The sequence below is a fragment of the Anser brachyrhynchus genome, assembly GCF_964034855.1.
Source record: "Anser brachyrhynchus genome assembly, chromosome: 1".
Lineage (NCBI taxonomy): Eukaryota > Metazoa > Chordata > Aves > Anseriformes > Anatidae > Anser > Anser brachyrhynchus.
The window spans coordinates 20682647-20704407 of NC_137694.1; the positions used below are offsets into that span (position 1 = coordinate 20682647).

The 21761-nt window shown below is 35.4% G+C and overlaps 1 long non-coding RNA gene across 3 annotated transcripts in view; it reads left to right on the top strand.

The window, feature by feature from the left end:
* The first annotated feature begins 7261 nt into the window (after positions 1-7261).
* Positions 7262-21761, top strand: part of LOC308183339 — a 19568-nt gene continuing 5068 nt past the window's right edge. The window contains exons 1-3 of one of the 3 annotated variants that reach the window (XR_013942410.1): positions 7262-7735; positions 12430-12555; positions 12828-12907. This is a non-coding gene — a long non-coding RNA (uncharacterized lncRNA). The remainder of the gene's footprint in view (positions 7736-12429; positions 12556-12827; positions 12908-21761) is intronic. The other 2 variants (XR_013942411.1, XR_013942412.1) reach the window with 2 other exon arrangements.

Below are 21761 nucleotides of genomic sequence, written 5' to 3' on the forward strand. Positions count from 1 at the left end.
TTAAAACATCAGCATGTTATCAGCGCTCTTCTCATCCTAATCCAAAACATAGCACCCTACCAGCTACTATGAGGAAAAATTAACTCTGTCCTAACTGGAACCAGGACAGAGACACATTGAATTGTACAGTTGTTGGCTTATGAAACTCAATGAAAAAGTGTTGGCTTTGCAAAATTGTGTTTTATTATAGCTAGACGGATATATTAGTAACTTTATTGCTGCTGTTTACATTCAAACTCCAGGCTGATGTTTCTATGTTATTGCTCAGAGTTACCATACATGATGGTGCCCTGCAAGAGCTCTCAGAACAAAATAATTTAGGAAAGAAACTTCCTGTGCCAGAAGCATACTAATGTGTTCTTAAAAAGACAGAGAAAGAAAAACAGCATGAATATGAATCTTAAACCTAGAAAGGGAAATATCCCCTGGGTTCTGATCAAATTATGGCTGAAATCAACCTGTGTTTTTTATTTGGTACAAAATCAGAAACCGTACGAAACAAGCTCGGCAGTTGTAAGAGTCCAACATCTAGTTTGCAAAATCTGAAAATCCTTCTCTCCTCTTCCTTTCGATCTTGCCCCTTATATTTTCCAAAATACCTTAACAGCAGGGGCTCCAGCACATAAACTGCCCTGTCAATAGTCTCTCATGAGTTCACAAAGAATAAGCAGGACTGCAGATGGAAAGGGCCACATTCAGTGGAGCTGCTGACATGAAGAGGCAAAAGTGCAATATAGTGAGCATACAAGGAAGATGCTGTGACTTATGAGATTGCTAAAGTCCATCCAGGGCCTTTAAAATGCCCTTAAAAAGCCTTGAGGTTAACATCTTTCTCTCTCCAATTAATATTTACCTCTTTGTTCCAATTTTTTGGTTAAAACAAAACCAACACCAACACCACCCCCAATAAATAAATAAATAAATAGATAGATAGATGATAGATAAAATTGCTTCTTGTTGCATCACAGTAGTAAAAGCAGTTTTAGTCTTATCATATTACAAGTTTATTGTTGTTGTTGTTATTGTTGTTTTATTTTTTAACCAATATCCTGTCTTCTGCAATTAATGATAGTAAGCATAATAAATGTTCTCTGAGATCAATAATGGTGTGTAAGGTCTGTGTAATAAATAAATAAATAAATAGTTGAGAATATGAATATCAACCTGATCTAACCTTACATTTTGTTTTCAGAAGTAACAGAGGTGACAGCATATGTACCATGTTCTGCTTGAAGCCTTGTTGCTAAAGTCTTTCCCCTGAGAAGGCAAGGTGGACTATTTGAGGAGAAACATTCTGAAAAGGATCAACAGGACTAAGAATACTCAGTTAAAAAACATATAGGAGAAGCAAAAGAGAGGACGTCACCTCAAGTTAAGAATACTTTTACGTATCCCTTGTAGATATCTTCCGGTAGATTTTAAGATTGTCTCTTTTTGCCCTCAAGCATATGGTAGATGCAGTGATATTTTTGTATTTCATTTTACCATGTCTATATGGGTAAGACAATGAGATGTACGTGTGTGTAACCTGGTTTTGGTCTGAAAGACTAGTATAAATGAAAGCTTTACAGATAAGTGTTTTCAACACACCCAAGTTGACAGGAGACATTTCATAAGTGAGTTTGTGGGAGAGAAAGAAAGAAAGAAAGAAAGAAAGAAAGAAAGAAAGAAAGAAAGAAAGAAAGAAAGAAAGAAAGAAAGAAAGAAAGAAAGAAAGAAAGAAAGAAAAAGAAAGGAAGGAAGGAAGGAAGGAAGGAAGGAAGGAAGGAAGGAAGGAAGGAAGGAAGGAAGGAAGGAAGGAAGACAACAACAACAAACACACCACAAAAACTACCACCACCACCAACAACAACAAAATGAAAAGAAGCAAATTAAAAATAAATGAGAAAATATCATAATGACACACATTCTCTTTCTATTATGAAATTGCTCCTTTCTTCAAAGCAGAGGTGTGATGGGTATAGGCATTGTTTCAGAAAATACACTGGAAGTGAATAACACTGAGTAGAACCACAGTGCCCAGCAGATATATGAACCGTGCTGCAGAAACAGGCAGGCACTTGACAACCTTTGCTTGTCTACATAATGGTTAGAGGCAATCATTTTGATGTGACTTTGCAAAACAGGCATATAAGCCATGAGTATCAACACAGATAGTGAATAACACTTTAAACTGGCTTCTACATTCTCCCAGGATAGCTGCATTCTTTGGGGTTAGTGATAACAACTGTGTAGTATTTACTTTGAGAACACATGCCAGTAAGATCAGATGATTCTTCTAATTGACTTCAAATAGAATAATTTGAGTGAGTGCTTTTTGTAAACACCACAGCAGTATTTTTTAACTCTACACTAATCGCATATCTCTAACCTCATATGAGGTTTTAAGATGGGCTGAGTTGTTTCATTATTTGCCAAAAATGACAAAGATCAGTGCAATTCAGTGATGCTGCCAATGTGGCACCACCCTGTTCTTTTGTTTTATCATTAGCCCAAAGAGAAATGTGAATGTTCTGTTTGGTTTGTGTTTGAATATCATATAGTCCAAAAGGCCATGCTTACAGTAAAATAATTTTTGTTATGGTCTCCAAATATTGCAGACATTTAGTTCTATTAAGGCAAAACTACACCGCATGCCTGAATTTTGAGCCAAGTTATATTTTTGTGACCACTTACACATAGAAGATATATTTTCGTGACCACTTACACATAGCTGCAGTTTGATTTTCCCATGGTTCAGCAGAGCCAGAAAAAAATACATATATAAAAAAATATAAAAATAATATTCTTCTCTATGGAAGTTTGCATTGTGAATTTTTGCCTTAATTTGCCTCTCCTACAAAAATACAGACATGTAAATTTTATAATACCAAGTATTCATGCCCTAAGGAGATAATGAAAGCATTTCAGAGATCAAGGTAAGACTGAACGTGGGAAAGGATTAGATACGGGACTTTTTACTATGCTCCTTTGATTCCAGTTCTAGTATCAACTTAGTCATGATCGTGAATGTTACAAGGAAAAGCAAATAATCTTTCCATTTCTATTTCTTAATTTTTACTTGGCAATAAGAAAACATAGATAAGTACTAGGAATGCACAGTATAAACACTGTTAACAGCTTGTCTTTCATAGAGATCATCAATTCAGAAATGTACATAGCAAAAAAAAATGTGTGAAAAGAAGTCTATGAGTTTGTAACTAGTCTCACTTAACAGTTATTAAGTGAGCTACAACTTCAGTTATCTGTAGCCTAATGGTACTCATCAAGTTATGGAATTCTATCCTGCCTTCAAATAAATCAAAGAAATCAAATACATTATTATCAGCCTCTTCCAGTGACTTTACTATGATCAGAGAGAATTCAGTAGAAATACAAAGTTCAGTGATATAGTCCAACTAATGTAACTGAAACATAGACACATGCATGATAAGTTTTTAGATTTTGAAATAACAACTGCTTCTAAGTATATTCATTGTATTCTGTTTCCAGACAGTGTAATAATGAAACCATAAAAGACTCATGGACTGACTTTACAACCACTACTGGAAGAACATATACTTACTTGAATTTTAAGTGAAGAATACAAATCCTTTTTTTGACACCAAGGTCCAGCGCAATGTCTCTCTCCCTATATATATTATTTTTTATTTTTTTATTGACTTCATGACTTCATAAGGTTTTCCAGTTTTCAGATATAAGTTCCCTCTACTAGAATCACAAAATGCTTCTTTCAAATTGGCTCTTTGATATGGAAGAAAATAACTGTCTTCATAACATAGCCATTTGGGAGATGGGCTCATTGTACAGGGTATAGAGACAGGCAAATTTTAGCCTCCTGAAACTAATTTCTGTAGGTCTTTTCTGCAGTCTTTCCTTGTAGTATCCCTGCAGTCTTTTCATGCAGTAGCTGGAGAGAAGATGGGTTCTTTGAGAAGCAGTTCCCAAATTCCTGCTCTGAATAACTTCATGGAAGAGCCTCATACCTTCTATGGACTATAGAAGAAACCTATGGAGATTACTTTCACTGAGCTCATGTTTGCTTTTATGTGTCTCACTGAATTTCCTTCTCTTTTAGCTGTTTGTTCTCGTAACTTACTATCTTAGCATCTCTTTTTTTTAACCTATGTGTCCTGGAGCTGTTAGAGAGTTTTTAAAGAGAGTCAATATATTCCCCCTTGTGTGGCAAGTCTGCAGAGAGAAAAATTGATAAGTTCCTGGCAGCAAAGGAGCTGAAGTTGTACTGCTTGTGTTTTCCACTCGTTTCAGCAGCTGACATTGTATGTCATGGAAGAAATTTAGAACAAGTTTCTTGCCAGTTAGTCTGGAAAGCACCTTTGTTCATGATGGCCTTTTTTCCAGGATCACTGAAAGCATATTTACTAGTGACGAAATTCAATATGAAAAAAATCTGCACTAGTATTACCAGTCAAAACTGGTTAGAGCATGGGAGGTGTCTGCTGACTTTCTGCCTGCAATAAGAAGGTATATTGCATACACTTAAAAAAATAAAATCATACACTTACTTTGCTTCTTTTTTATTTATTTATTTATTTTTTCTGATGAAAATACGCCTGTTACATATTTTTCACGCAACACAAATGAATTAAAATACCATTCCTCACCATCATGACAAATACAAACTTTAAATACGTGAATTGCCTTCAGATAGGAAACAGAAGGCATGGCAAGCAATGTCTGTTGTCTGTTAATATTGCAAGAGTATTCTTAATTAATTCCCTGCTCTTAATTACTGCAGCACTTAAGTGTCAGGATAATCCTATCTGGAGGGAAAGCAATAACAATAGTGTTACAGGTTGAGGATCCTGCAGAAGAAAACTGAATGAACTTCCTCTAGTGGAAGTCCTTCTCTATTATTCTGTTAGGAATGGGGTCTGGCCAGGGACAGAACGACAAATATGATGGCTTCCTGGGCAGAGGATACAGATGATGTTAATTAGAACACTGGAAAAATTACAGAAGCCCATGTAGGTTCCTAGCAGGAATGTCACAGGGTAGCCACCATGCACATGTACAATACGTTTAAGACTAATACTGATTCTGATATTGCAACTACTTGCTCAGAGTCAGAAGAAGGCAAAGGATTCCATAATTGATCGTTACTCTTAAGTGTGACCTGATGTAGACATGTCTGTGCAAAAGTTTCACTTTCCTACCTGGGTTCCCAGAAGTTCCCTTCTCTCCTTCTGCAATGTGTATCTAAACTGTGCTTTGAGGGGTTCAAACCATGCTGACTCCAAACAGTAAGACTGGGAAAGAGGCTCACTAGGACTCACAGGTTATCTTCTAAAATACAGTATCCACCCCTGGTGCCTTATTAACTGCATTAGAAGAAAACACACAATTGACAGCTAAATATATTTTCAGTAACGCACATCTAGGCTCTCCAACAGATACTTGTAGACATTTCTCAAATCGTGCCTGGGTTGAAAAGAGTGGGTGGGTTTGAATGTATAACATGTACACAGCCAGTTTTGAAGTTTCTTTAAAGATTGTTCTACATATATTGAAGATATATCTTGAAGTGTTATGGAACTGGTAGCCTGGGCTCTGTCCTTTACAGAAAATCTTATTTTCTTAGTAGAATTCCTGTTGCCTTTCTTTGTGTAAATCCCAGAAAACAGTGAAGCAAATAAATGAATAAATAATGAATTCTTAACAGCGCCTCAGGGAGGTCTATGTTTCTTAGCTATCAATGCAGAAGATGAAACGTTTATGTGTAAACATGCTTTTCTCTTTGTGGATCTGGTTATAAAGGATTTTAAAATAGAATTAAAACTAATAATATAAAAAAAATAGTTACTATAAAGATCAGATATTATAGAAGGGCTAAAGATGATATACAATACTTTAATCTTTAATCTAAACATTCACCTTCTTTCTTTTCATCATATATTTGAATGTAGCCAAATGAACTCTGCTGGAGTGTTTTCCTCCATATTTGAGACATAAAATACACTAAAATATTTTTACTCTTAATATCTCTCTAAGTACTCTATAGATATTTATAGGCTGTGAACGGCTCCTGAAAAAGTTAATCCTTGCATACTCAAGAATTTTATATATGGTAAACTGTTTCAGTAAATAATTATGACTGTAACTCATCAATGGACCCAGCACAGGATTAATAAGTATTTGTACTGAATTGTACTTGAATAGTTCAATGCCATCTTATCTTCCTCGTTAGTGTTATTTTAGAAAACTAGCTGACATCTCCATTCTGATAATGTGGCCATCATATTAGATAGTACCTACAAAAGCAGAAGAAAAGGCCAATACTTATTCTGTTTCATTCTGGCATGCAAAGTTTTCTAGTTTAAATGAATATGTTATGAAATCTAACATTATTTTGAAACAAATTTTTTCTTCTAAATGGCTGTTTTACTCTCTATCCACACAGGATGTTCAGATTCCTTGAGATACACATTCTTTAACTAATCACCAGAATTGTAAATCAATAATTAGATTAGGAGCCTCTTACAAAAAGCAAGGGATTTGCTCTCCCTGACTAACAGCAGTCATGTAGTTCATAATTAGGATTATTCCTTTCAGGAGACTGAAGATTACAGTGATATGTACACTATGGCATATTTTATCCTTAGATATCTCTTCCAGTTCTTTATTCTAACTTGGGCAGTGCTCTATTACTTATGTGTCTGCTCCCCTGATCACAAGACAAAACCAAAGTGAGCATGATGTTTGCTTTTTGAATTTATAGAATTTGGCATTTTGAACGAAGCTCCCAGCAGACTGGCCTCCCCTGCTGAAATATGTCAGTAGCCATCTCTCCTTGTTATCCAAATGGCCTTTTTGATGAATGGCAGCAGCAGTCTTTCCTTGTTAGAGCTAGTTAGCTGAATGCTCATCATTATTGTTTTAGCATAATTATCTTTAGGGTTAGGTGGAGGCCAGGCTGTTCCCCATTAATGCTACAATGCTGGAGTTAATTTTTGTTCACAACTGTTACCACTAAGGCATGAAAACAGATTGAGAATACTGAAAAAAAACAATGCATCACTTAGTCATGCAGAATATACAAGAATATTTTTTTATTTCTTCCTTTTTTAGAAAGTACCATTTCAAAAATTCTTTGAAGTGCATAAACCTATATTTATGTCAAATGAAATGTTATTAATCTTTTGAACAGGAATGAATTTTCAGAAATGTTTGTATTTCTCTGTCTTGATTAAACTAAACATAATCTCCTTATGTCATTGCATGTCCGAGAACGGGGAGAGAAAAGGAGAGAGGTGGGTAGAATTCTTTGCTGAAGAAATGTGAAGTGATTGTGATGAATGAAGTTATAACAATAGAAATGTTGCGATAGTTTGAGGCTTTACCTCAAACAAAGGGCAGGGGTGAGGGTGGGGGGAAAATCTCTGTTCTAATCTCTTGATGAGATAACTCGTACATGTCCCCTTACTGGAAAACCTCAGTCCACCACCTCTGATTGCATGGCTGTTATGTAAGCCATTATTCAGATTACAAAACTGAGGTCTGATTGCAATTCATTCTCAGGGACAGAAGCTTCACTGGGTCTATTCAAATTTTCAAAGAAAGCACCTGTTTGTGGTGTTCCAGCATGTAATTACATTTCCCTTGTAAGTCTGCTAGATCAGCTGTAGAAGGGAGAGGTCTCCAGGTGCTGGAGCCTGGTGGGGAGCAGAGAGAAAGAGGTAGAGGAGGGGATGTTGGAAAGGTTGGCTCTAGTCCTGTATGTGAGATTTGGATAAAGTTTTTTTGTTTGTTTCTTTGCACTAGAAATTGGCATTTCTTTTATAATCTGTTGATTTGAACATATATACTGTAATATTTCTCTGCTGTTCTAATGCAGAGGTGTAGTTTTCTGTGCACTAGCAAGAGGAAACTCTCGGCAAGGTGTTCTCTGATAGAAGCTCATACTTTTGGTTTCTACTTGCCCTCATACTCCTGTCAGGGTTAAGATATTTAACAAACAATACTCATCTCCTTTCTCTACTATTTCCCTTTCTCATGACCTGGATAGCTTAAAGTTTTGTGATGACTAATTCCAAGTGAATTCTGTTATGAACTTATTTGTTTCAGTGAATGAGGCAGACTTCCTAAGTGAACACGGCCTGTAAGCAGTGTTGTAAAATGTAGTCCTGTTTTTATGGAAGTGAAATGGAGAATGAATTTAACACAGAGCTTCTTTCAGCAGAGCAAGTAACTACTGTGAGGAGTAGGGATCAGGGAGAGCTAAGGTATTCATACAGTGCTGTCAGCTGAAGGTATTGTTGGAGAGATAAGACAGGGTGAGAAAATAGTTCTAGCAATATATGTTGCTCCAGGACAACCTCCACCCACTTTATTTATTTTATTTATCTGTTACATTATTTAAATAAATATATTTAGTTTCTTTAGGAGGTTATGCATTATTCAAATCACAGTTCTGAGGCAATTTATTCAGATGCAAAAAGTACTTCAAATTGATTTTGAAACTATCAGTAGCAGAGAAAAAACAAAGGTGGGTTGGAGCACAAACAGGTTTATAAAATATTTACACAAATAATTGTACATTTCATGTCTTGATAGACTTATATTTTGTGATCCCCAAAGTACTAGTGAACATTAGCTATTCTTGACATTGAATTTAATTAAGCATGTCTACAGTTCATAAACATGGTGAGTAACAAAGTCCTCACTGGAAATCTTTTTCTCATCGCTATTTAAAAACAAAATAAAAACATTACATTAAGTAGACAAAGAAAAAAAATGAATATGCTCTGTAGTCATTTTGAACTCAGGAGTTAGAAAGTAAGAGTGTTCAAATTTGAAATGTAATCCAGTGAGGGTATTATGTACCTTACATTACTCATATGTTGTGTAGTAGCTTCATTGTCACTGAGCAATAATTTTTGTGATTTAGTTCTGTCATATTGCATGAATTTTCCCTAGACGTTTATATTAGGACCAGCTTTTGTGTGCCACATAGCTGAGCCTGGCTCTAATCTGCAACTGATTTACTACTGTTGCCTGCAGGGCCATCATTTGTGTACTTAGCAGAACTAGTGGACATACCAGCTTTGACATAACGTACAGGAAATATTTCTTAAAAAAAATCAAGCTCACCAAACCCCAAGGCTGTCAGTCAAATAAAGTCACATTGACTGAGTAAAAGCTGAACAAAGTTCTTGAGGTCCGGCCTGTTATTTAATATCACATTACCAGTTTCTCTTATTTAATAAAAACTTAAAGGATGGTCTTGAGCTCAGAAAGCAATAGTGCACATGCCCATATTTAAGCACGTGTGAAGTCCACTTGATCTGAATACCTCCTGCAGCAGAAGGCGAGGGGAAGTTTGGGAAAACTTCCTCTTCTTTGGTCATATCTTCTTGTAAGATATGACACTGGACAGAGGAAAAACATAAAGTAGCTGTTTAGGCAAATTTTGTGAAGGCAAAAACAATTTTCATGGTTATTAAGAAGGCTGCGGAACAAAAATGCCCACCAGTGTTCTTACGTCTCTTATCTCCTACTCTGCTTTTAATGAAATAAAATTCCCACAAAGAATATAAATAAGGGAGAAAATAAACAATGATACACTTATCTTGAGTTTTTTTTGTTATTGCTCTCGCTATGGTGTCAGAAACTCTCCCATCTAAGAGTGTTTTTTTTTTGTTTTTTTTTTTTTAAATAATTGATTTTCTGGGGTGCTTCATAACTACAAAAAAAAAAAAAAAAAAAAAAAGCTTGCACCAAGACTTAGAAAGAATCTGTTTTCCTTTAGAAATAAAGGAAAGTGACATTCGGATTTGTAAAAGATTACAATTTAACACTCCAAGAGTTTATTTATCCATTTTTTTTCCTCTGGTTTCTGAATATTAGAGTACGTGGGAGAAAAGTTGGTTTTGCCATGATGTCATAAAGGTCCTTTTATAGTCATTTTAAGAGTATTATTGTGGCTATTTAGATTTGTTAAAATTACTAAATGTCAAATAACCATATTTTGCTTGTTTATAAATAAAGTTTTATGGCTTTTTTTTTTTTAAATAATATTCATATTAAATTTATTTGTGGCCATGATTTCACTCCTGAAGCAGTTCTTTCTGGCAGCTTGCAAAGTGTATGTAGTCAGTTACAGTTATATTCTTTGCCTTTAAAAGATGAAGAAACTGACATTAAATTTATGCTGTGCAACATTTGATTGTGTGTCTTTAGATAAAATGATCATGGACCATTTTTGATGCAATATCTCAGACACTAAATAAGTGGTTTGGTCATCTTTTCTTTCTAGAACAGAATTTGATACGTGGCTTTCTTCCAAAACCAAGAGCATTATAATGTGGGAACTCAACCTGCTAAACTTGTGAGGGAATGGATAATTGTTGTTGTAGGTGTTCAAATACCAAGTCATTTATATTTTATCCTGTTTGTTTCCAGCAACCATTACCTTTGCAAATTTGGCAAATCTCTCCACTTAGCTCACATCTCCATTGTTTACAAACTAATTGTGGAATTCAACAGTTGTGAACGTTACCCTACACACAGAGACCTACAATGTTGTTTTCTTAAGAATGTCTTCTTTAAGTACAGTGGGATTATTTTTATTTGCCTGGGATATAGTTTCCTGAAGAAATCCCAATTTTCTGACTTCATATGACATCCCTATGGAGCAGTAAAGCAACTGTAACAGACAGGCCAAGCAGCTAAACTGCTGTCAGTGGCAGTGTATGAAGAATTAGTGGCTGAAAAAAAATGTTCTCTCCTAAGGTAACAAGTACTTGAAGAGCAGAAGGGGTCTTGTGGCTGTGAAGAATAGCTTTTTATTTATTTATTTATTTATGGAGTTCCAGGTTTGTGTGAATCGAGTTTAATTTGTACACTGGATCCCAGTGACAGAGAGATTTAACGGTTAAATAAAACACTTATCAGAACACTTTTGATCAGTTTTAAATTGCACAAAAAAGGCATTTCAGGACACTTGGGGATATTTCCATCAAGCTGTAGGTGATATTTTCAGTGAAACTATTTTTCTAGAGAATCTCATATTTAAGCTGTGTTTTTGTAAGTGATTAACATATAAGTCGTAATCATTGCATGTTTGCAGCTGGCATCAAGAAAACAAAATTCAGACAATATTTTTAGTGTTTCATTACTTTTTTACAGGATTTTTTTGGTTTCTTAAAATGTTCTACCTGCCTGAAATCCTCCTCCAATGTAGCGCAAATGGGACTTCAGAAATGATAGTGAAGCATGACCCCAACATCCTATGCAGACCCCCTGTACAACCAAATGGCAAACCAGTTTTACAACACAGGCAATTTCACAGAAGACAGAGAGGTCCATGCTTATGACTTATTTGTATGATGATGGACCAGATTTCAATGTAATTGGCTTATTCAAATCACATTAGCAGGAAATACAGACAAAAATGCAAAGAATGAAGTTGCTTGCAGCCTTATCTAAAATCTCTTACACGTAGTCTGTTCTTTCTGAAAGCCTGTAAATCCTGGGAATCAGAACAAAAGCTAGAGGAAGTGCCATTAAAATAGGGCTCCAGAACTGTAGAAATTGTAAATAACTTAAGACCCTCTTAGAACTTCCAGTTTGTAAAGGGCACATGTATATCAACAGTACTTTAATATAGCCTATTTTTGACTAAATGATAGATGAATACCCCTGGGTAAGGTTTCCTTCTATATTATGTGGATTTATAGTATTTTTACAGTATTTTTACTTTTTCAGGATGATGTCACAAATATATATATCTTATGCATGAGAACTAATTTCCATATATCTGTATTTTGAAAGTGTTGCATAATTTAAAAAAATAATAATAATAAAATCCAGTACTCTGCAGTTTTGGTGGAGCAAGACTAAAACAATCACATTTAAAAAAGAACCTACACAACTCCTACACAACTATTTCTACTCAAGTCTTGTCATCTTGTACATGCAATATCATTTCATAGCTTTTGAAGCCTATTACTAACTTAATTTTACTTTTGCATGATATTATATCTAAAAGAACTCAATACTAGCCAAATTTCAACAGCTGTGTGCATCTCCAAGAAACTTTGTAAATAGCATAAGTTTCCAAAAAAAGTTAATGTGTATCTATGTTAAACCATTTTAGCCAATTTTAACCATTTCAGATTTTCTTATTGCAAGCAGTTAATGAAATGAACTACTGAAAGGAGGGAGGGGTTTTGAAAGAAACAAAGAGCAAGTTTTACTGTTTGCTCTCTCAAAAGCTAAAAATAAGATACAACAGTAAAGAGAGGAGGAGGAGGGGAAAAAAAAAAAACTAAGTCTTGCAGGAAAAAAATGGTGTTTTTTTTGTTATTATATTTTTATTTATTTATTTTTGACTCACAACAAATATGCTCATATAAGCCAAATAATATTTCTGGCAAACTTTAATTCTGTTGGTTTCCATTTCCATAGGCTGTCCAGCATTATGAGGTCTTTACTGTGACCTTCTCTCTCCTGCATTAGCTAGGTGACTTGCTGGAGAAGAAGAACATCAAACTTCTGGTGTACATAGAAGCTACAGAACAAGATTTCCTCATGGTAGTATACTGGTCCCTCAAATCTTTACCTTTTTCTTTCTCTTTCTGATCTGACCACAAGTTCTGTACACTACCCCATTTCTCTGCTGAAGTTTTCTTCTTTCACTTCTTGTTCCCATCATTCAATTTTCTACACTATGGAATTAACTCACACTATCTCCACGTCAATCTCCAAATCCCCACCCTCTGCCTAAATGTTCTTCCCTTCCCTTTCTTTTGGTCACTTTTTATTTTTCTTCATTTGGGTTGAATGGTTTTGTGGTTGTCCTCTAGATGGGGAGGACAGAACACTGAAGGAAGAGAAGAAATGGGATCTCAGAAGAGATGTCACAAATTTCCTACATCCCAAAAAGGTTAGTTGCCAAGAATGTTTTCCACATTCATTTGAATCCCCAATGCTCATGTAGGCAGTCTTTTTTTGAGAGTTTTATTAGCAAAAATCCATTGAGTTTGCATAAGCTTAGACATTTAAGGGAAGTAAAGTTTGGTACTTTCAAGCATAATCTTCCACAGATGTCAAAAGTGTAAAGCAACTGTCTCCCACATTTTAAGTCACTAATTCCTTCTGTACAAATAAACTAGTGGTAGATAAAGTAAGAGCAACTGACATCATCTACCTGGACATGTGCAAAGAATTTGACACTGTCCCTTATGATATCCTTGCCTCTAAATAGGAGACATGAATTTGACAGATATACCACTTGATGGGTAAGAAATTGACTGGATGGTCACACTCAAAGAGTTGTGGTCAATGGCTCAATGTCCAGGTGGAGATCAGTAACGAGTGGTGTTCCTCAGGGGTCAGTATTGGGACTGGTGCTGTTTAACATCTTTGTCAGTGACATGGAGAGTGGGATCAAGTACATCCTCAGCAAGTTTGCCAACAACACCAAGCTGTGTGGTGCAGTTGACATGCTGGAGGGAAGGGATGCCATCCAGATGGACTGTGACAGGCTTGAGAGGTGGGCCTGTGCAAATCTCATGAGGTTCAACACAGACAAGTGCAAGGTTCTGCACCTGGATCAGGGCATTCCCAAGCACAAATACAGCCTGGGTGGACTGGATTGAGAGCAACCCTGATGAGAAGGACCTGGGGATACTCTCTGATAAGAAGCTCAACATGAGCTGGCAAAGTGCACTTGCAGCCCAGAAAGCCAACTGTATCCTGGGCTGCATCAAAAGAATCATGACCAGCAGGGCAAAGGAGGTGATTCTTCCCCTATGCTCTGCTCTCATGAGACCCCACCTGGAGCAATGTGTTCAGTTCTGGGGCACCCAGCACAAGAAAGACATGGATGTATTCAAATGAGTCCAGAGGAGGGCCACAGAGATAATAGATGTCTGGAGCACCTCTCCTATGAAGACAGGCTGAGACAGTTGGCTATGCTCAGGCTGGAGAAGAGAAGACTGGGGAGACTTTATAGCAGCCTTCCAGTAGTTGAAGGGGGCCTACAGGAAAGCTGGGGAGGGACTCTTTATCAGGGAGTGTTTTGATGGGACAAGGGATAACAGCTTTATATTAAAAGAAGGTAGATTTAGACTAGTTATATCTATATCTATATATCCTTATATGGATGAAATTCTTTATTGTGAGGGTGGTGAGGCACTGGAACAGGTTGCCCAGAGAAGCTATGGATGTCCCATCCCTGGAAGTGTTCAAGGCCAGGTTGGATGAGACTTGGAGCAACCTGGTCTAGTGGAAGGTGTCCCTGGAAGGTTAGATGATCTTTAAGGTCCCTTCCAACCTAAACCATTTTATGACTCTATGATAAGTGTTCACAGCTTCTTAGCAAGAAATTAATAAGGTAACAACAACAGCTAAAGTCAGCTTTCTTTTACCTGAATCCCACAGTTGCCTTTCCTCAGCTGAGCATCAAATATAGCAGCACTTTCTAGGAGAAACTGGCAGCACTTTCTTTCTTAAATGCTGCTGTAAAAAAACAAAAAAAAAAAACAAAAAACAAAACAAAACAAAACAAAACAAAAACAGCTTGAATACTTTTGGTACAATTTACCTTCACTGAAATGTTCAGCATAAACAGCAAAAGTTTGACAAGGTTATAAACAACTGAAAACGGGTCTTCCTAATAGGAAGACTCAAGCTTATCATTTATACAAGCTGGCAGTTCAACACATTATATTGTTCTACTGCATGAATGGCAAGCTAAATTTTAGCAGCTATTGTTCGAATAAGTAGATGAAGGAGAAGGGGAAAGAAGTCGCTCTTTCATTTACCTGCTCAAGATAAATGACTTGCAGTCAGAATCTCAGTGCTTATGTCTGATGTCCAGGGACCACAGTGAGACAGGAACACAAATTAAAATTGGTGTTCTATGTCTTTTCTGATCTGAGCCTTAGAAGAGGGTGATTGAACAGGTGGACTGATAATGCTTTAGTACTGACTCAGCTGCAAAATATCTCTGTCATTAAAGAAACAGATTTTGAAAATGAAAACCCTTCTGGTGAAGCACAAGAAAGAAACTGCCTTGTTTCTCTTGGATAAATCTTAAGTTATCTGTTTAAAAATACTGTGCATTCATCTCATATTCTCTGTTTGAATGAAGTTACATATTTGCATATTTGTAAGCATTTTTTATACTTCTCTATTTTCCTGTTCTTAAACTTTCTGCTTCAAAAATGCCTTTTTAAGATTTTGTTTTCGCCTTGTGGCCATTATTGGCATGCACATAAATTCTAATGGGGGAATGTCACTATGTACAGGGCACAGAGGGTTTGAGGCTGGTCTCAGCAAAAATCCATAGTGCCATGAGATTCAGAAGAGAAGTACGATCAATAATCTGTCAGCATAAAACCAATTACCATTTTCTCTGTCATGGTATAACTCAGAAAGCACAGCAGAGACAGCTGTGATTTGCACTTTTTTTTTTTTTGTTTTTGCATAATACATTTAGAAGTTTTACTGAAGCCTATATTTTAAAATTGTAAATAATTTTTGTTGCACCACAAGGGAGTGTAACAGCTTTTGAATGTTGTTCTCATTTAGTTCTCTTTCATACAAGTCAGTAGTTAAATTTTAGAGTATCCAGTGTCTATTCTTATAGTTGTGGATAAACTACTAAAGGAGGTGTATATATCTTTCAGATGCTGTGGAGTTTGAGACTTTTATTTATTTTTTTTTCAGCGAATTTATTAATGTAGCTTCAGTCGCTTTTAATGATATCATAAGCCTTTTTATTGGTCACCGACATTTGAACACTTATGGTTAGGGTTAATATTTAACACTTAGGTTTAATATTATAGGGTTAATTAGGGTTATTAGGGTTAATATATTTAGTTTAACACTTAGGGTTAATATTAAACATATTTTCTATAAAACGGTCTTTATTCACTACTAAAACAATATCAAGAATTTTGTATTCTACTCTATCAAGAACACATCTATGCACTATAAAGGTCTACCAACCCATCAGCTATGAAAGTTTGCCATTGAAATTTTTGCCATTGGTCAGGCTTAGGTGAGGTTATGATTATAAATATTATTAATTCTAGTAGAAAAGAAGAACCTGGAAAGTTCAGCCATCCTTAACCTTTAACTTGGCAACAAAATGCTATATCCTCATTTACTCTTCATTTGAAATCAATAGGTCTTTTGACATATCTTAAGATAGGAGAAATTCAGACATGCATATTCTCTAAGACCAGATATGGCCATTCTTCAGAGTGATACCTTTTCTTTCACTCTTGGACTTGAGGAGAACTGGGGAGCTGTGGAGAATTTGTCTTTATGAAATGTGAAGACCAAGGCAGTGTGGGGCATGGGGAAAGACATATATGGGAGGACTTAAACAGGTTATAAGTTGGAGTCTAAAAAAGATGAGAAGTTTGTGAATGTAGTTCAGAGGTTTTTTGCTATGTGAGGAAATTCCAACGGCTTGGAGTGGATTACTTAGCAGAGTGAGGAAATATTTTGGAAGGAGACATATGGTAAAGTAACTGATTTACCTTTGATCTTGAAAACTACATCTGTCCATTTTGTTATTGCTCCATCTATTGTTTGCAGCTCCCACTAGTTTTGTCAGGTCTACTATTAAACATTTTATCTCCTAAGGGCCTGGAACTTGTTTGCCTTTGTTTTTCCCAAAGGCCATCCTGAACACTGTTCATAAATAATACATTTGTGCAGTTGACACAGTATCATTTGACCCAACATAAGTTTTCCCTTTCTTAGAAGAGAATTACTAAAGACATGTGTGCATACGTGCTAAATTCCCTTCTCTAAGAAATATGAGAAGACCCCTTTCTTGTGGGGCAGATTTGTAGTCACCTCAGCTGTCTGTAAATAGTCAGAATTTTGGCCAGAGCACCAACATGTCACACCAACATTCCAGAGCTCAGCCCTTGCTCCTCTGCTTTGGAATTAGGCCTTTGCAACACTGGGAAGCAGCTGTTTTTTGAAAGTATGAATGAAACTTAGTCAATCAGAAGCAGAAACTATAGAAAGAATTTAAAAAAGAGTCTGAAAACAAAGTATGCAATATGACTTGTACACTTAAGCCTAGTCAGGATTGGTTCAGAATTTCATGAAATTAGGCAGTAACAGAAATAAACTAAATAAAAATAATAACAATCTTGTTGAAATATATGCAGATACTATTAAAAATATTGCATGTTATTGAAAGTAAGATATAGAACTGTATTGTCATTTTCTCTGCACATTCTGGTCTTCCAAATGCTTACAATTATGCATGTTACAGATGAATTACAGATTATGTATGATGGATTCATTTAAGCGAGAATCACTTGATCCTCTTCTTGAGTTCTTTACAATGATTTAGCTTTGGGTGACTCCAGATTCAGTCTGGTACCCCGAACTATGTTGAAAGTTGTACACAGCTCAAATCAGGTAATTTGTCTATCATACAAAGGAAATTTTAGGAAACCATGGATGTGACTTAAAGCTAGCATCCATAGATCAGGAATGTCCAGGTTTTTCAAGGTAATTCTTAGTGTAGGGTTACAGAGAGAGAAAAGCACTTAGAAAACCACATTGTTTTACTTCATTGTCTTAAGCATTTTTGATGCATCTTATTATTGGCCACCACATTTGTGTTGGTGGAGCAATATTCTTTCCCTTTTCATCCATTACAGAACCGTACAGACCATTTGAACAGGTCAAATACTTTATAGAAAGTAAAAGACTGGAACTAGCATTTGAAAGCATTAATTAAAGAACAGTTGTTTTTGTCAACTGCATTCTTGTCTTGTTTTTGCTGTCCCCTGTTTATGAGTGCTCACACACACACACAAAAAAAATATATATATATTTATATATATATATTTGATGCAGATGTTTAAGGAAGGTTGTTCTTTCTAAGGGTGCTCATCTTCTAGGGCTGTATGCATGAGTAGCAATAGTCACTTTTCCTCAACTTGTGCTTCTGTTCAGTTATTATTATTATTCAACAAATTAAATAGTTATTCAGAGAGAAGTGAATGGCATCCCTGCCTATGGCAGGCTGGTGGAACTAGATGATCTTTAAGATACCTTCCAACATAAGCCATTTTATGCTTCTATGTGAAAAATAAAATAAAATAAAATAAAATGCAAAGGAAGAAATAAAATTTACTGTACAGGACTGTTAGTTTCTGTTTCTTTCTATGTCCAAATAATCAAACTTTCTGTCCTATAAAGCAACCAGCTCTGAACATAAAAACAGAGCAAAACAGTACACTTTTCTGTGTTCTCTAAATTTTTTATGTAGATTGTAAGGCAAGATGAAGTGTAGTTTTTCACACACAGAGGAAAAAACCAAAACAATCAACTGCGTATGTTTGATTTGGATATCCTTAAAAGGTTGTTTCTTGGAGAAATTACTCAGAAAACTTATAAGAACAAAAGTAATCCTTGATTTGATTTGATTTGAGGCAGTACAGAGACACCGTTTTAGATGTAGATATTCAAGAACCATTCTGTTGTACTGAGAACAAGGTATCAAACTCATTATCTCTGGTGGATGAGAGGAGTCATACAAAAATGAACAAGGTTTACCCTCAAGAAAGAGAATTATGTTAAAATGAGATTGTTAATAACAAAGACATTAAAAGTAGCAGCTAAAAGAGCGAAACTTAAACTGCTTACAGGTAACATATTTAAGTTTAATGTACATGCATATCCATGACTGGAAGAAAAAAAAAAATAAAACAGACACAAAAATCAGTGGAGTTTAATAGCAAACTAACAGAGACTATTAAAAAGAGACACACTGTTTAAGAGTTAGGAATTATGTCAATATTAAAAAATAATAATAATAATAAAAATGGAAGAAGCAGAAACATTGACAAATTATATGAAAATCAGGAAATTTTGAGGAGCAAATTGCTGAACTAAAAATAACCAGACTCTTTTGCAAATACATCAGAAGCTTCCTTTAGAACAGAGGGCAAATGAAGTTCTTCAGCTTGGAAAAAAGACTACTGAGACTATAAAACGTATGAATGAATAGGAAAAAAGAATTCACTATTTTTCTCTCAAAATTTGGGGCTTCCAATAATATCACCAGTCTGTAAATTTTATATTTTCAATACATATGTATATATATATATTAATCTATTGCAGAATGAAATTATATTTCTTGCCACAGGGTGTTTATAAGGAAAAAATATATACGTATACTAAAGGATCTAGAAAACAATTTGAAAAGTTTATGGTAACAGACCCACTGGTGTCAGCTGAAGATTATGGTCTGCCACCAGTCACCATCTCAGGAAATCCTTAAGCCACTGTTTGCTGGATGACACATGAATATAAAGGGAATAGAATCTTTCTGTGTACTTGTTCTGTTTTGTACATGCTTTCCCTTAGCATCCAAAATAGACTTACCCTAGAGATACAGGATCCTATACTAAACAGCCCCCTGGTTTGAGACAGTGTAACTGTTCTTAAAGTCTTATGTTAAAACCATACAACATGGAGGAAAATAAATTTTTTTCTGAATTGTTGTGATAAATTTCACTTGTCTCGTTAAAGAGAAAATGACCAAAGCTAAAAAATGGAGCAGATATTTATATGGTCAAAGCTACAAAAGAGCATTGTAAGCTGTTTATTCCATGGAATATATGGAATGTAACCATATTATCATGAGCTATGATATTTAATCTAAATCATAAATGTTGTTTTCTAACTTTCCTAGCATTTTGCATGTGGTGAGACTTTGGTCTGCTACATGATAATTAACTCTTCTGAAAACTGAGACTAGAGAATTTGTTTTGCAAATTTCATTCCTAGGAAGGCTCTTAGATGCTGAAATATATGCAGAGGTTTTCATCAAAATCCTTCTCTCTCTCTTTTTTGTTTTTTTTTTTTTTTTAAGTATTATTCTTACTGCTTACATTGGTGTCATGTATCTTAGAACTTGTTTAGGACTGAGAATGTGTTGGTACTTCATGAACAAGAAATATTGGTTCTCTGAAAGGAAATTAAAGCTGACTTCACTGGGGCAGTGGGAGGAAAGGTACAAGTATGCAACATTTGAACATACTTTACCTAAATCTTAGGTATCACTGTCTTGCTATATATATTTTTTTTTACAAAGGGGCAAATTGAAACATGTTTATATTGTGTTAAATAATCCAGCTAAGATAGAGAAGTGACAGGTATAATTTAGTGAACACTAAACATCCAAACATTGGCTCTGAGTACAATATATACAATATAGTACAATATATACAATGTACTTTTTCCTAAGTATTTAAGAAAGCCCTTTGCATGAAGTAAGCACAGAAGTTCACAGGTTGTTCAAGACATCCCAGCAGTTAACTTGTTAACATGTAGGAATATTGCCTATTCCCTCTTTACAGAAATGATAGTGCTTTAATCGGCGTATAAAATTCAAATCTAAGAAAGTGTGTGTACTTTTTAAGAAAAGAAAGGTGGTTATCCACTGCCATGTTTCACTTTGGTATGCAATTTCATGAGAAAGAGCAGACTTCTGGCTGCTCATAGATCTACCTGGAAGTATCCTGTAAGAGATAGTGCTAGAAAGAATCAGGATCCAGGAGAGATGGTTGATTATCAAGGATCACTTCCTCCAAAGTCAAGGATGGTCCATATCCACATAGAAAATCAAAGGTGGATAAACAAGAAGATCCTGACTAAACTTAAACTGACCTTCTGGTCAGTACCCACAGGGGAGATTCAAGCAAATGTAAGCCCTGCTTACCTTTAGAGTAGATAAGTAATCCTATTGAGGCTCAGATCAAAGTTAAGCATGTGTGAAATTTGCAGCCCGTGTTGTACAGTGAAGGCTATGCAAAGTACTAACCTCCAGGACTGGGGGAACGAGCTTCATGGAGCAGTGCCTGAGGTTGCTCAGGGCCCTGCACAGTCAGTGTAAGGACTGATACACTGTCCTAAATTCAAGTGCAGACTTCAGTTCATTCCTTAGTGCTTTTGATCAGGAATGCATAGAATTATATTAGCAACAGATGTATGTATTTTAAGTGTTAACCAATCCTCTCCCCATTCCATATCCAAATGAATCCAACGTCAGGCTTGCTATAGTTTATCTTGTATTTCTGTTGTACATGCATTTTTGACTACTTAAAATGAAAAATACTTGAGACATATTAATAATTATATACAGCAAATTAACTTGACTCATTGATTTAAGTTTTTAGAAAATTTCAATAAATAAAATAATGCTCCATAAAATGGGAGTCCTTGCTGTCTTACCTATTCAAATATATGTTGTATCTGAATATTATATGAACTAGAAAAAGATCAAAGAATATAAAATTACACAGTCAATACCTATATTACATTTTTTCCTGCCATCTACTTTTTGTACCACAACTATATAGAACAGCTTCAGTTTCTTATCTGAGATCCAGCTAGTGAGAAGAAAGCAGAAAAAATTAGATCGAGGTAGCATTAATAAAGGACTTGGACAGTTTTGCTTTCTTAGTTCTTCTCTAGCACAGGGTCTATCCCCATATAAATACCTTTATCAGCAAACACATGCTGATTTACAATACCTCATATCTTCTGTAGTTTAAGAATATGTAAACTGTCATATGAAAAAGTACGTTTCTAACCATTCTAAGACATTGAAGCTCACTTTTGGTCTTTAATAATTAAGATATAGGCTCAATAAATTCAACACTTTTCTGAGCTGTTTATGGTTTATAAAAACAAGCCCATGTCTTTGAATGTTCATATTTGTATGTTGACTTTTTCAATATGTATGA